The sequence below is a fragment of the Lepisosteus oculatus genome, chromosome 5 (genome assembly GCF_040954835.1).
Source record: "Lepisosteus oculatus isolate fLepOcu1 chromosome 5, fLepOcu1.hap2, whole genome shotgun sequence".
Lineage (NCBI taxonomy): Eukaryota > Metazoa > Chordata > Actinopteri > Semionotiformes > Lepisosteidae > Lepisosteus > Lepisosteus oculatus.
In genome coordinates this window covers 848,204-860,858 of record NC_090700.1, presented here as the reverse complement: position 1 = coordinate 860,858, position 12,655 = coordinate 848,204, and the positions used below count along the sequence as shown (strand labels likewise).

At 40.1% G+C, this 12,655-nt stretch overlaps 1 protein-coding gene and 1 long non-coding RNA gene across 4 annotated transcripts in view; both read right to left on the bottom strand.

The window, feature by feature from the left end:
• Window positions 1–12,655, bottom strand: part of dscamb (Down syndrome cell adhesion molecule b) — a 164,900-nt gene that overhangs the window by 103,332 nt on the left and 48,913 nt on the right. The window lies entirely within an intron of this gene.
• Window positions 10,377–12,471, bottom strand: LOC138239167 (uncharacterized). The gene is made up of 2 exons (XR_011189597.1): window positions 12,225–12,471; window positions 10,377–10,518 (listed from the first exon to the last, which is right to left on the bottom strand). It is a non-coding gene; the product is annotated as an uncharacterized lncRNA (long non-coding RNA).

Here is a 12,655-nt window from a genome sequence, read left to right as displayed (position 1 = left end):
GGTACCATGAACACAATCAGAAGTAACAATGTGCGCATGTTATGAGCATCACCAATTTAATCCTCTAGTGTTTCACTTTATTAGACTGTTTTTTACAGCTGGCTTTGGGTGGGAAGAATCCATGCTTGTTGTTTAGCATCTTGAATTCTCACTGATGAGCTTCTTCAGACACCTGATCCCAGAACCTCAGTGTGAAATACTTGTGATCAGGCTACGTGAAGTGTTGCTGCAGCTCATCCATCACCAATCAGCTCTAATCGTCCCATTGTCAGGTGTTCCTCGGCATCAGCATCCTTCCATCCTCTCTGCACGCCCTCAGAGCTAAAAGACTGTGTTGTGTGCAATCAAACAGAGCTCTGTCAGGACTAACTGCTATCACAAAATGTAAGCAAGGAAAAATGTCGACTCTTGCACCGCAGTGCAGACCGACACACAGATAGCAATGGATGGCAGGTTAATAAAGTGAACTATCTGACACAAGATGCGTTAGTTCACATCCTCATACAGCATAGCAACAGAGTTTCCTATTCTGTAAATGGGATGAGCTTGTCCGGAAGTTCTTGCATGCCAAGGCACAGCGCACACTCACACATTTTCCTGCATGTCCTTCTGAGCCCTAAAGGGAAAACCTTACAAGGTATTTTCCTTCTTTTTGAAATCTGGGACCATTTGCTTTTCACCGACATAAATATTTAAATGATCACGAACCTTGAATTGTCTTCCTTTATTACTGTATCACACTTGACATAAAATGTTAATGGCGCCACCGCTGTAGACAGGCAGAAACAGACCAAAGAGGGGGAGAACACACGTGCAGTCCCCCTGCTGCTCCTGCCCTCAGCACCAGCTCCCGCGCAGGGAGACGGGCCAGCACCAGGGGCCAGACGTCTCTGTGGAGCTTAGGAATCAAACAGAAACCTAAACACTGACCGTAAGGTTCTCCTCCATGTTTCTCCTTCTTCCTTCAAAAACAGGAAACAAAACGTGCTTTTTCTGTACAGACACAAAGGGTGATGGGAGGATAGACTGATGAGCCATATTGCTGAAGCTGACTCCCTGGCTGCATTGTTGGTAAATAAGTCAATAATAACCAAGTCATTAACTAAATGGTTAATTGTTGAATGAACTCTTCTTTGAATCCTTTTTCAATCCTCATAGATCCTCATAAAAATGAGTTATGCTTCATAGTTTATTTTGTTGGCTGGTGTAGTTCCTAACAGAATTCTGAGATGTCACTTTCTTTGTGGTTTACATCCTAAAGATGTGGCCTGAATCTAATTTTTCGCCTTGTGTCTCAGGTCAGTGGCTGTCATCTTGACCCTGCAGCTCTCTCAGATCTGCTGACGCCTCTACCTGACAAACACCTCTACACCTGTGACAAGAATCTGGACATCACATTGGCTCTCTAAGTGAGGACCTCTGTTTATTTATAGACTGGAAAAAAAATAAAAATGATGAAGTGGCAACTTGTAGATAACCCAGCTACACCATGCTGTGGAGACAACAGCTCTCATGCAATACTAGCAAACAGGCATGAAGCTGACAAAGAATAAACGAGCCTTAAAAATATAGAGAACAGTCGCTTAGTGCCGCACAGCTATTAAAACATCTGTTTTAACACTCTGAAAGAGTCTGATTGATAAGGGCATTGGCTTGGACAGTGTGGTGGACAGTAGAATGGACAGCAGACTGGACGGTGGAAACGACAGTGAGCTGGACATTGCACCCCGGCTGAATGATTCAATACACAGCTCTTGATGTTTTATTTCCAAGTTCTTTTCACAAGCATCCTTTGGACAGTCTTCTTTCACTCGCTTTTAACAATGACTTGTTTGCTCGGGGACCTCACCCACACTGAGAGCCAGTGGTTTTAGCAGCTTTCCTCCCACATTTTTCTTTTCCACGTCACTAATTTTCTATGTGAGAAACGTGGAGTGAGAGAGGTTTAAGTACACATGCAATCAGCAGTACAGCTCCTATTCCTGCTCCTAGTTCTCCTCTTCCTACTGCTGCTACTCATCCTCCTGCTGTGTTCTTGATCCTCCCCCTTCTATAGTTATTCCTCCTTCTACTCCTACTGCTACAGTACTACCGCAAAAGTTATAAAATCAAGTTTCATCATTTAAAAAGCAGGCAGATGCTGGAGCCTGAAATCTTACATCATAGTGCCAGATTTTCCAAGGAAGGTGTAAGATTGTGTGGTGTAGGCAGTGTGGATTGCAGGATTGCCTTGGTTGTTAACATCATGCTAGCCTGAAGTATACCCCTATCCTATCCAAGGCAACTCTCAGCCACCTAACTCACCCAATTCCAATTAGTGTGACAAACTTGCCAACAAGCCGATTGTTGTCTAAACATCAGGGGGGTGGTATGTGACACAAACCTGACATTACGGTGAGACAAGAGTGAAGCTGTGTTCAGAATTAACATCAGCTCAACAGAGATTATTTTTCATGATTTATTCCACTTTGCTGATTTCACTGAATAACGTCTATTGAAGGTCTAGTTTGAACATACAGTCTTTCAAAAATCATGGGAATTCAGCAGTGTGAATCATTCGCTCTTCCCTGCATGTAGAACATTTGTGCTGGTTTCCCTTGAGAAATCATTAGTGCTTTCAAAAGTGCCTCATGCAGTTCACTTTTCTTTCTAGAATCATGGTAGAGAATGTAAAGCTTTTCCAGAGTGAGACCAAGGTTTCAACAAGTTTCAACAAGCCTCCTGTGTTCCATGGACTGGAAACTGTAGGGCTGTTTGGCTAAAAGCACTTTGTTGGTCTTCTGCGTAGCTGTCAAGACATTAAGTAAAAAGCAGACAGCGCTGTGCTCTAGTTGAAGGGTAAAGACCAGAATTGGAGATTTCAACATGGAAGCAGGCAGCTTAGTGAATATATAGATGTATATATATAAGATTCTATTTATAAGCTGATGCAATTTGAGAGGAAAGTAACAACATGATTAGAGGATAAAAGTAATCTGCAACAATTGTCCTAACAGTAGAAAACGCATAAACTGTCTTTGAGATATTTGGTTAAATCTGTAATCTATTTAAGATATGAATTGCAAACCCATGTTTAATACAGTTTTTACCTTCTGATGAGTTTAACTGGAAAGAACAAATGTTGACTGCCTTTCAGATTGTTTGAAGATAAATAGATCGTTGTCGTTTTGCTCTTGAGAAAATCCCTTGGCCAGTATTCACAGCTCCTGCTAGCAGTGAGAGCATTACTCTTTAATTAAGCCTTTTGTTTCAGTCTCATTGGGCGTGTTACTGTTACATGCATCACATGCCACAGCTGTCAGCAAATGAGCTTTCAACAGCTGCCCATTAACACCCTGCTTGTGCCACACTGGCGCACCACAGCGGCGGAGACAGACTGGCCTGAGCAAACCGGCTTCGCCCTACACTGCACCCCAAATTGAGGACTGATGAGAGAAGAGCCCCAGCTGATGATCAAAGGGCCTTCGTTTTACTTCTCCGGGCCATTCTTTCTGAAAAAACCCACCCAAATGGAAGCAGCCGCGTGCTGACTCGTAATCCATCTCCCGTAAGACGCCTCCCCAGACCCCTGTTAAAGGTCGAGGTGCTGCAGCGGCCCTGGGAGGAATTCCAGCAGGAGCCAGTGTCCTGAGGCGTCCCACGCAGAGCAGGAGGCAGGAGCAGGAAGACCTTGCACATTCTGCAGGTCTGTGCAGCACTTACACTGAAGGCATTTAAGCACTAGGAAGATTTCCACAAAGAACTAATGGAGAGCTGGTCACATCCACGCAACCCCATGGTTTTGTGGCGAGCTCACTGCATTACCACCTTCAGCAACCTTTCTGCCCACCTGCAGAGCTGGCCTGTATATACAGTATAGACTGATACCCTCTCCTGCAGAGCTGGCCTGTATACAGTATACAGTATAGACTGATACCCTCTCCTGCAGAGCTGGCCTGTATATACAGTATAGACTGATACCCTCTCCTGCAGAGCTGGCCTCTATATACAGTGTAGACTGATAGCCTCTCCTGCAGAGCTGGACTGTATATATAGACTGATACCCTCTCCTGCAGAGCGGGACTGTATACGGAAACTAACGCTCCCTTCTGCACCTGAACACCACTGAGCTCTAACATAGGCTTGCAAGTAACATTTTCTCCACTGAGTAGAAATAGTTCAGGAGAGCATACTCATCTGTTATGGGAATAGAGATTATTTCTTGTAATTATTTACTGATTACTTTTTTACACTGTAAAAAAGGAAACAGGTGTGAAATCCAGTTATTAAAATCTGATTTATTTATCCTAAAGCATGAAGTTCTAAATTTACATTATTTTAATTTACTTTCTGCTTCAGTAAGAAAAGTGCACAACAGAGCATTCTTATGAAGTAAATTCTGAAATGTTTTTGTTGGTGAGGGGGAAGAATATTGTTATTTTAATGTCTGCCTTAGCTTCTGGAAAGCTAATGATTGTGCAGTTGCAGAAATTGGGGGGATCACATTCTTCTACTGCTGTGCTTTTTAGAACTTAAATACAGTAGGTTATAAAAAAAGGAGCTGCAAGGTTTTGCTACAGTACATTTAAAACAAATGAGTTCAGCATTCATATAGGAGTGGATTCATATTAGTACAGGATTATTAGGTGATCCAGATTTCTCCATTTTAAAAACAATATTTCATGACTACTCCACTCTTGATTGTCATAGGAAAGATCTTTAGCTACAGGAAGAAGGACTAAATCACAGGTGTATTAAACCCAATGCCAGTCAAAACCTGAGTCACGTGCTCCTTAACATACATAAAGTTTTTTTTCTTCATATGTTTTAATCTTGAATTTTTAGGAATCCAGATTATGGATTAGCATGGATTATGCAAAAGACTCAGCATACGCTTATCACTTTCATTCCTTTGTCCCCAGAATTGTATTTATGCAAAGTCCCACTGTGTCCTATCTTTGCTCACAGCTGGCAAGTGTAACTAAAGGATTATGTAAGCTGCTTCCATGAGCAAATAGATTTTTCCCACTTCAGAAGAATTGCTGGTTATGCACCCTCTATCTGTCCGCCAGGCATGTACAATGGATGTTTAAACATTTCAGTTTTACTTGTTGTTTTAATAGTATTTTTTCAGAAAAAAATCCCATATGAAATTGTTCTTCTTGCTATGCCAGGCAATGTATTCTAACACATCAAAGCAAGCACATAAACTGGGCCAAACAGCCAAATCTTGACTGAAACCTCTCTTATGTTCTTCTGCTCATTTTGAGAACAGCTCAGATTTTTAAATTTCGATATGATGATAATAAAAAAGACATGTAATGATAAAATAAGGTGGACAAAAAAGTAAAATAACATTTCTTCACCATATAAAAACACTACAAATGTAAACCCTACTGTCACTTTGAAATGTAAGCATTGCAAGCTTATTATTAACTGTGGCAAGAGATAACAATTCCCAAAGCAGAGGAACACAAGATGTCATTAGTTCGAATATATACTACAGTTATTGCAGACACCAAACACTGTCTCCATGCTTCCCAGTCTCCTGCAGGAATATTCAGGAACAGAAGAATGTGATGAAAGCAGAGTTATACTTGTTTTTAAATTACACAATGATTGTTCAATTACATATAAAAGTGCAATACAATTATTGGCATTTCCTAATGAGCAAAATCCACAAGTTCTTTTTTTTAGTTTTTCATGTGACTGTCATTGTATACAGTTGTATTACTGGCAAAGGTAAGCATTTCGTATTTACACATTTATGTGACTGCTAGTTTATATTTAATTCATTTGTAGCATTTCTTCAGTTTTGTACACAAGTAAGGCAAGAAACGTCATAAGAAAATCAGTCAAATTTTATCTGTTTATTTTTTAACAAACACTACGATTAACACCAGTGCCCTGTAGCCTGAGCTCAGCTCTCAGAAGCTAAGAAGGGAAGTCCAGGATGCTGCTACTGGTGGTTTTGCTGGACCAGCAGGTGGTACTTTCCCTCTGGACCTGTATTTCAAAACCAATGACCCCTTTAGAACTGTCACCAGTCCAGTTTTTACTGCAGGTTTGATCTCCCCAATATTTCAGCTTGCATGTATGACATCTTATTAACCTGTTCAGAAAACACTGAATCTTGTTTTCAAACCTTCAGGCAATGAAAGTCACTTTCCCCTTTTTACAGGTGGAAACTTCAGGCCTTCAGGCACAATGTTGTTATCTTATCATCTCTTGTGAAAGATTACAAAGAGCTCTTCTCTCGCACAAACTCATCTGATGATAGATGCCATTTTACACAGCATATCTGATTCCACAATAAAATCTAGTTAGAGTAAATAAATAATGAACAGTTTTTATAACTATTATTTATAACAAATGTGCTGGTCTGAGATCAATGTGCACATGTTTCAGTGCCTCTAATATAGAAGATGAAAAGTGATCAAAGTCCCTCATCATAACACCAGTTAAAGAGAGATACTGACACACGGCAATCGCTGTTGAGGTGCTGGTTTGATCGCCAGAGCCCCGCCTCCTGCCCACACCTCTTGCTAGGTGGCAGCTTGCCAGGCTGGGCCTGGTCAGGACTGGGGTAAAAGACCTCAGAGGAAAGGAAGGGTGGCTGTTAACGAGAGGTGCTGGTGGACCAGAAATCCTTGTCCAGTGCTGCAGTCTGGTGACCTGTGGGAGGCGTCTCGGTATCAGTCCCACGCACTAGGAGACTACCCAATCAATTTTCCTGTCCTCCACCGCGCCCCTGGTCTAAGGATACTTTAGTTCAACTCACAGAGAACTCAGTGCACAGTATTGGGTTTACCCTGGTAAGCTTATATTACCTCCCACGTTTAGCGTACTCTGTTCTACTGTGATCGGATTCTCGGTGACTGGATTTCTGTTCTTCACACTACTACGGCTTCTGGATATCGTCTTCAGCTTGATTTCTAGAGTTTCTTGCAGTAACTGAACATTGGAACTATCTATTACCAAGATTACTGGACCTCCCCTCAGCTTTGTTTGAAAGGAACTTGTCTCTGGTTTTCACTGGTGTTTCTGTTCTCAGACCTGGATTTCCTGATTACTCGGTATTGGCCTTCCACATAGGGTCCTTCTACTACACAACATGAAGCTCACAGCACAGCTCACAGATATTTCTACACTTCTTTCTGGCTGGACAATATGAACAAAATATTTATTACTCTGGAATCATTTTCTTTTTACGAGAAAAATGTGCTAACCTTGGATTCTGCATCTGATGTTGGAACATGTGTCACCAGGAGCAACCAAATAAATTAGGAACGATAGCATTGCTGCCCCCATTAAAGCCAGGTCATGCTCATGAGGTTAGTACAGTACATGCTCACATGCTTCTCCCAGGAAAAGGCACACTTACAGTAGGCCTGATCTTCTACAGGACAGTTATGTGGAAGAGCTTCATGCTAATCACCCAGCAATTAGAGGAAACATGATTACATATGATTATAATTACAAATGTTTTTACTCACTGTCAGGCAGATGGAATTTATTGGCAAACTGTCACTATCTTTCCATTCAAATATGTAATTGTTGTTTCAGTAGAATTAATAATTGTTTTCTGAAATGATATATTATATAAATGATATATTTAAAACTTTGGATTTCTGAATGGTTTGTTTATGATGTAATGTTTTTGTAAGCAACATGGTGGCATTTTGGTAGTGAAAGTCTTTTGAATGCAACTGGTAACTAAGGGTTATTTTAAATATACCCATCTACTGTACATGTGTATCCGTGTGCCTGTGTTTTTTCTAGCTGGATTCAGTATAATTCCCACACATTCACCAGACTACACTCCTTCACAACTGTAAAATAAGTGACTATCACAAAAATAATACAATGTACTATATTATAAATATATATATTATATTTCAGGTGGGTAGCTGCGTCAGCATGCGTAGGCTGCAAAGGAACAAGTAATAGGTTTATTCCATGCTGAAAAAAAGAAGAAAGAGAACACAACGTTTCGGCCGTGGAGCCTTCTTCAGGTATATATTTTATTATTATATAAGTACTATATTTCCTGTATGTGGTCCACAAATGGTATTTTTTGATTAACTGAAATTTGGTCTAGTGTGTAAAGATGAGCATGAGCTCTGAATACTTGAATTAAAGATACAACAACTGGCATGAAGGCAGTCTGAGCCCTGAAAACACCCAAATGTGAAACACAGAACCCAAGTAAAAAAAATCCAAACACAGGTCTTGTGCTGGCGTCTCTGTGGACACATCTGCCTTGGTGCAGTTGGCCAAGACTTGTGTTCCTGTTCGCAGCGAAGTCAGTGCCAGGATCAGAACCGCTGGAGTAGACTGAGACAGTACAGCATGTACAGTACCAGGCCAGGCAACGTGCTGCAGGCTCATGTCACACACCCTCCAACACCCCCTGGCCCTCTACAGCCCAGAGTCGGCTCTCTTTTCCTTATACTGATGTCAAGACAGCTGTAGACAGGCACACATCATCCATATTTTACTGTCTGGAATTTAGATCTGAAATCTTAGGTTCTATTGTTTTGTCTGAAGCCTGCTTTTTATTAACTGTGTATCTTAAGAAGAAGCTGTTAGAACAGTTTTTTTCTTCACTTCCTAGTTTAAATGATCAGATGATGGCACCTTCAATAAAAAAATGTTCTGCTGCTGTTTTGAGGATGGGCTCAAATGTACTGAGTTTAAAAGAGTTAACTTTTCTCTCCTGCGAAAGTTTGATTTATTAAAGCACTGATTAGCGATTAATCTAATTAGGTACAAGGTAAGACAGGTTTTCTTGTATGTTTTCTAGGTACGTTATCTATGAAGCAAGGAATAACATTTTATTAACACAAACCTTTGAAATTCAGTCTTTTAGTTAATTAGTGTATTTTAATTCTTACTTGAGATTTTGCCAGTGGAATCACAACAAGTATTACAAAGCATGTTTAAGATCACTACTTATGTAACAAAAGCAGACAGCACCTATTCTCAGGGAACATGTGTATTCTTCACTGCTTGGGAAAGCTTTTCTACTCGACTCCCTGATGGCTCAGATACTAATTCATTCAGATCTCAAATTAAATTGCATTTTCAGTACAGCTCCAGTTTAAGGGAGTCAAGGACAGGACTGAGAATAGTCGAGGGCCTGCTCTATGCCTGTACGAAATGATCTGGACGTAAAGTGGGAAAATTAAATACAAATATTATTTAAGGCAGATTAATAATCTATATGTAATCCCATATGGTTGCTTTCTTCAAATTCCCTGAGGAGCAGGAAATGAATGCTTTGATTAAGTGTAAAAAAAGAGTGCAGGGTATCGACTTTCTATCTACAAGGAGCCCAGAAAATAGACAGCATGTCCAGGCTTCTTTAATTCAAAAGGGAAGCACTTAATACGCCAGCATTCTGCTGAGTAAGCCTGCTCCTGATTTGCCAACTTCCCACAATCCTAGTTAATTATTCCTGTAGGAATTGCAAGTGCACAATGCTTTTCCAGTTATTAACGGTTTCTCTGCACAAACCCTTCAATCACAGTTTAAACAATCCATGGCTATATGAAGCGATGGTGGAGGATTGTGGGAGGTGTGAGGTGTGGCAGTGTGGGACGTCGACCTTGTGTGTGACTTGTCCTGCACAGGGCCTGGGAACCCCACCACTGCTCAGAGGGTTACTTCCTGCTGTCTAGCTCATCTGGGGGTCCCTGTGGGCAGGTGCTCCAAAAACAGAAACTGTCTTTCAGCGATGCTTCCCCTCCTGCTAAGACTTGTCCCTCCGAGTTTATCTGCTAATTCCTAGTTCTTCCCCCAATACATTCGAAAGGGAAGCTCCCTCATGCTCTTGGTGTAAAATGTGCTCAAAGCAGATGTTTGAAATGACATGTGCATCTACACTGGTCAAATATTTTGTTGCTTTCACTAATCACATTCATTCTTCAGTTCTGATAAGGCTTATGCAGAGAATTAGAGAATGGTAACTTACCTTAAAAATCAAAATCTCCAGCTGATTAATTTTCGGCAGCATTTTTGGTTTCTAATATTTTGGAACCATATTCATTAATTAACAGAGAATGCCCTGGCACAAATTCAGAGATGTATGTCTTGTAGCTCATGGCTTTAAAATTCAAGTTTGGTGTTCTATACAATATAAAGTATAATATAATTCTTATGTGTATATGACAGCCACATTCTAGTTCAATAAAAATCTTTACAACTGTATTTCATTTAAAACATTTGAAAATAAAATTTTATTTCTCATGCAGTCTGATACAGTGACTGTGTGCCATGATCACCTTTGACAGCTTTCTGTAAACATTGAATTCTTTTTTGGGTTGTGACACAAAACAATGTAAACACAGATTGTGTAACCGTGATACTTCATAAGCACTTTAAGACAAAGAATGTTTAATAGACCTAAAGCAGTTTATTTTCTTTCATTAGCAACAATGGAATACTATATGATGATTCTGATGTAGTTTTGCCATGTCATAGGATCTCAGCTCTTTTGAGGAGGTTGAAGGTCCAATTAACTGACTTTTGGAGTATCTACGGAAAAATACAAAATTTATTTAGATATACACCTTAGGCATAGCCTTGAAAATATTTTTTATTTGATCTCTAAATGATTTACCTATTTGTTTACCTATTAGAAGCAGAATCCGGCTTTGAGAAAAAGACAACAATTACACTTGTCCTAGGAGCTCTGTGGAACCTGGACAGGTCTCCATGGCAACGAAAGGTAGAGTTGAAAGTAACAGGAAAAATCAATTGAGGTTCTTTCTTTTGCCTTTTTTCCTTTTTTATGTCACATAAAGTGTAAAGCTGATTCGTCTTTAATAACTAATGTGAAATAAACTCCTGACTTTCAGAACTGATGTGAAATCTGTGTGCCAAAGAACCAACAAATATACAGTAAACAAGTTGTGTATATTTGAAACTGTTCACTTACTTCTTAAATTATTCCCCCTATGGTTTGTTCAGCACCTCCACAAGAGGTCCATACAGGAGGTATTTCACACACCTTTTGGGGATTTTGACACTACACCTTCTCAATGACACAACACTACGCCAGACACAGGAAGGCATTATAAAACACCTTGTTGCTTTCCACTGAGAAACACTTTCCATGTCACTAGGATAGTGGCAAGCCAGTGCTATGCACCAAACACTTGAAATGACTGCACTTCCTCTTGCAGATGCTCTCCTGCCAATACTGCATGATTTAATACAACTGGTGGCTCTTCTCTGACATATGCTGCTCTAAGGAAGTTCTATCAAGAACGGAATCATTTCTAAGAAAGGGAATCAGTCTCCTGCATCTGCAAACAGAATATAAAGCCTTCTGCATAGCACACCCTTATTCTCAATGTAGACACCTGATGCAGTAGTTTAAATGGCTAAAGAAACAGAAATACAGACTTAGCTTTTCTTACTGATGTGTCTCAGAACAAGACTTGTGACACGGCTCAGAAAGAGCTAAAACCCAGGACTTAAGGACATAAGAAGAAACAAGAAGAAGCACATCTAGCCCATATGGTAGATTGTGATTGATTGATCTTAGGATCCCATCCAGCCATTTCTTGATACATTGCATCAGTTTTCAACAACATGGCTTTTTTAGAATGAGAAGTCAAATACACAGAATTCCCATTATGATTAAAAGACCATGTACTAAAGGAATGGCTGAGGAGTCCAATTAATCTACTGCTTAATCCAGAAGTCTAAATCTGACAACTGTGACAGAGATTTTGTGCAATATGAATTAAACCACTTCAGCTGCAGCACTCCAAACATCCGCCAACATCTCTCCTAGAAACCCTTAATTGAGCAGCAGAAATAGTCATATAAGTCATTCCAGTAATATTGGGGGGAAGGATTCCTTTAGCTGCATTCAGACCAGCCAACCAATCCTGACTCTTTTATCTGTGAGAGTCCAGGATTAAGTCATTACTGAGCAAGAGTGCTGAGTAAGATCAGGTTATATCCTATAATAGTGGCCAAAGAGAAGAAAACCTGTTTCCAAAGCAACCACATTTACACACTTCCAGATGTGTAAAAAGATGACTATGGCTTCTCCTGGACAAAGTGTACACAAGGGACAAGATATGAAGACCAGCTTCAAATGAAGCTGAACGGGGTCAAGTACACTCAGTGAATTTAAGTGAATCATTTGATAATAAGGAAGTCAAGTTTTTTGTTATCCCAAGTGTTGTACTAGGAAATTTCATCTGAAAAATACAAATTCATCATACCAGCAGCTGCTTAAGGTGGGAATGATGCCTCCAATAGAAATCAGACAAAAGAGAGGACGCCAATCCTTTCCTGGACTGGACTTGACTTCTGTTGTGTGATGTCCAGCACATTTTTCATTGTTTGTATGGAATGCAGACTCACACTGCAAAACAGAGACGTAAGTAAAAGCAAAAAGAAGAGCCTGGTAGGTCGCATTCAACACATAACTAGAGAATCACTATGAACATCTGCTAAAGTGTAAGAGAGTGTAAATCTCTTGATCAGTCCAAAGTGAGGCAGAAAAATGACTGTACCTGTGAGCTGTGTACTATTACAGGAAATAGAACTATAATTTTCATGTTCTCTGGGTTTTCTTGACTCTTCCACCATGTTACAACTAATTGTATAATTATAGGGCTAACCCTCATGCACTAGGAGCAATTAATATATA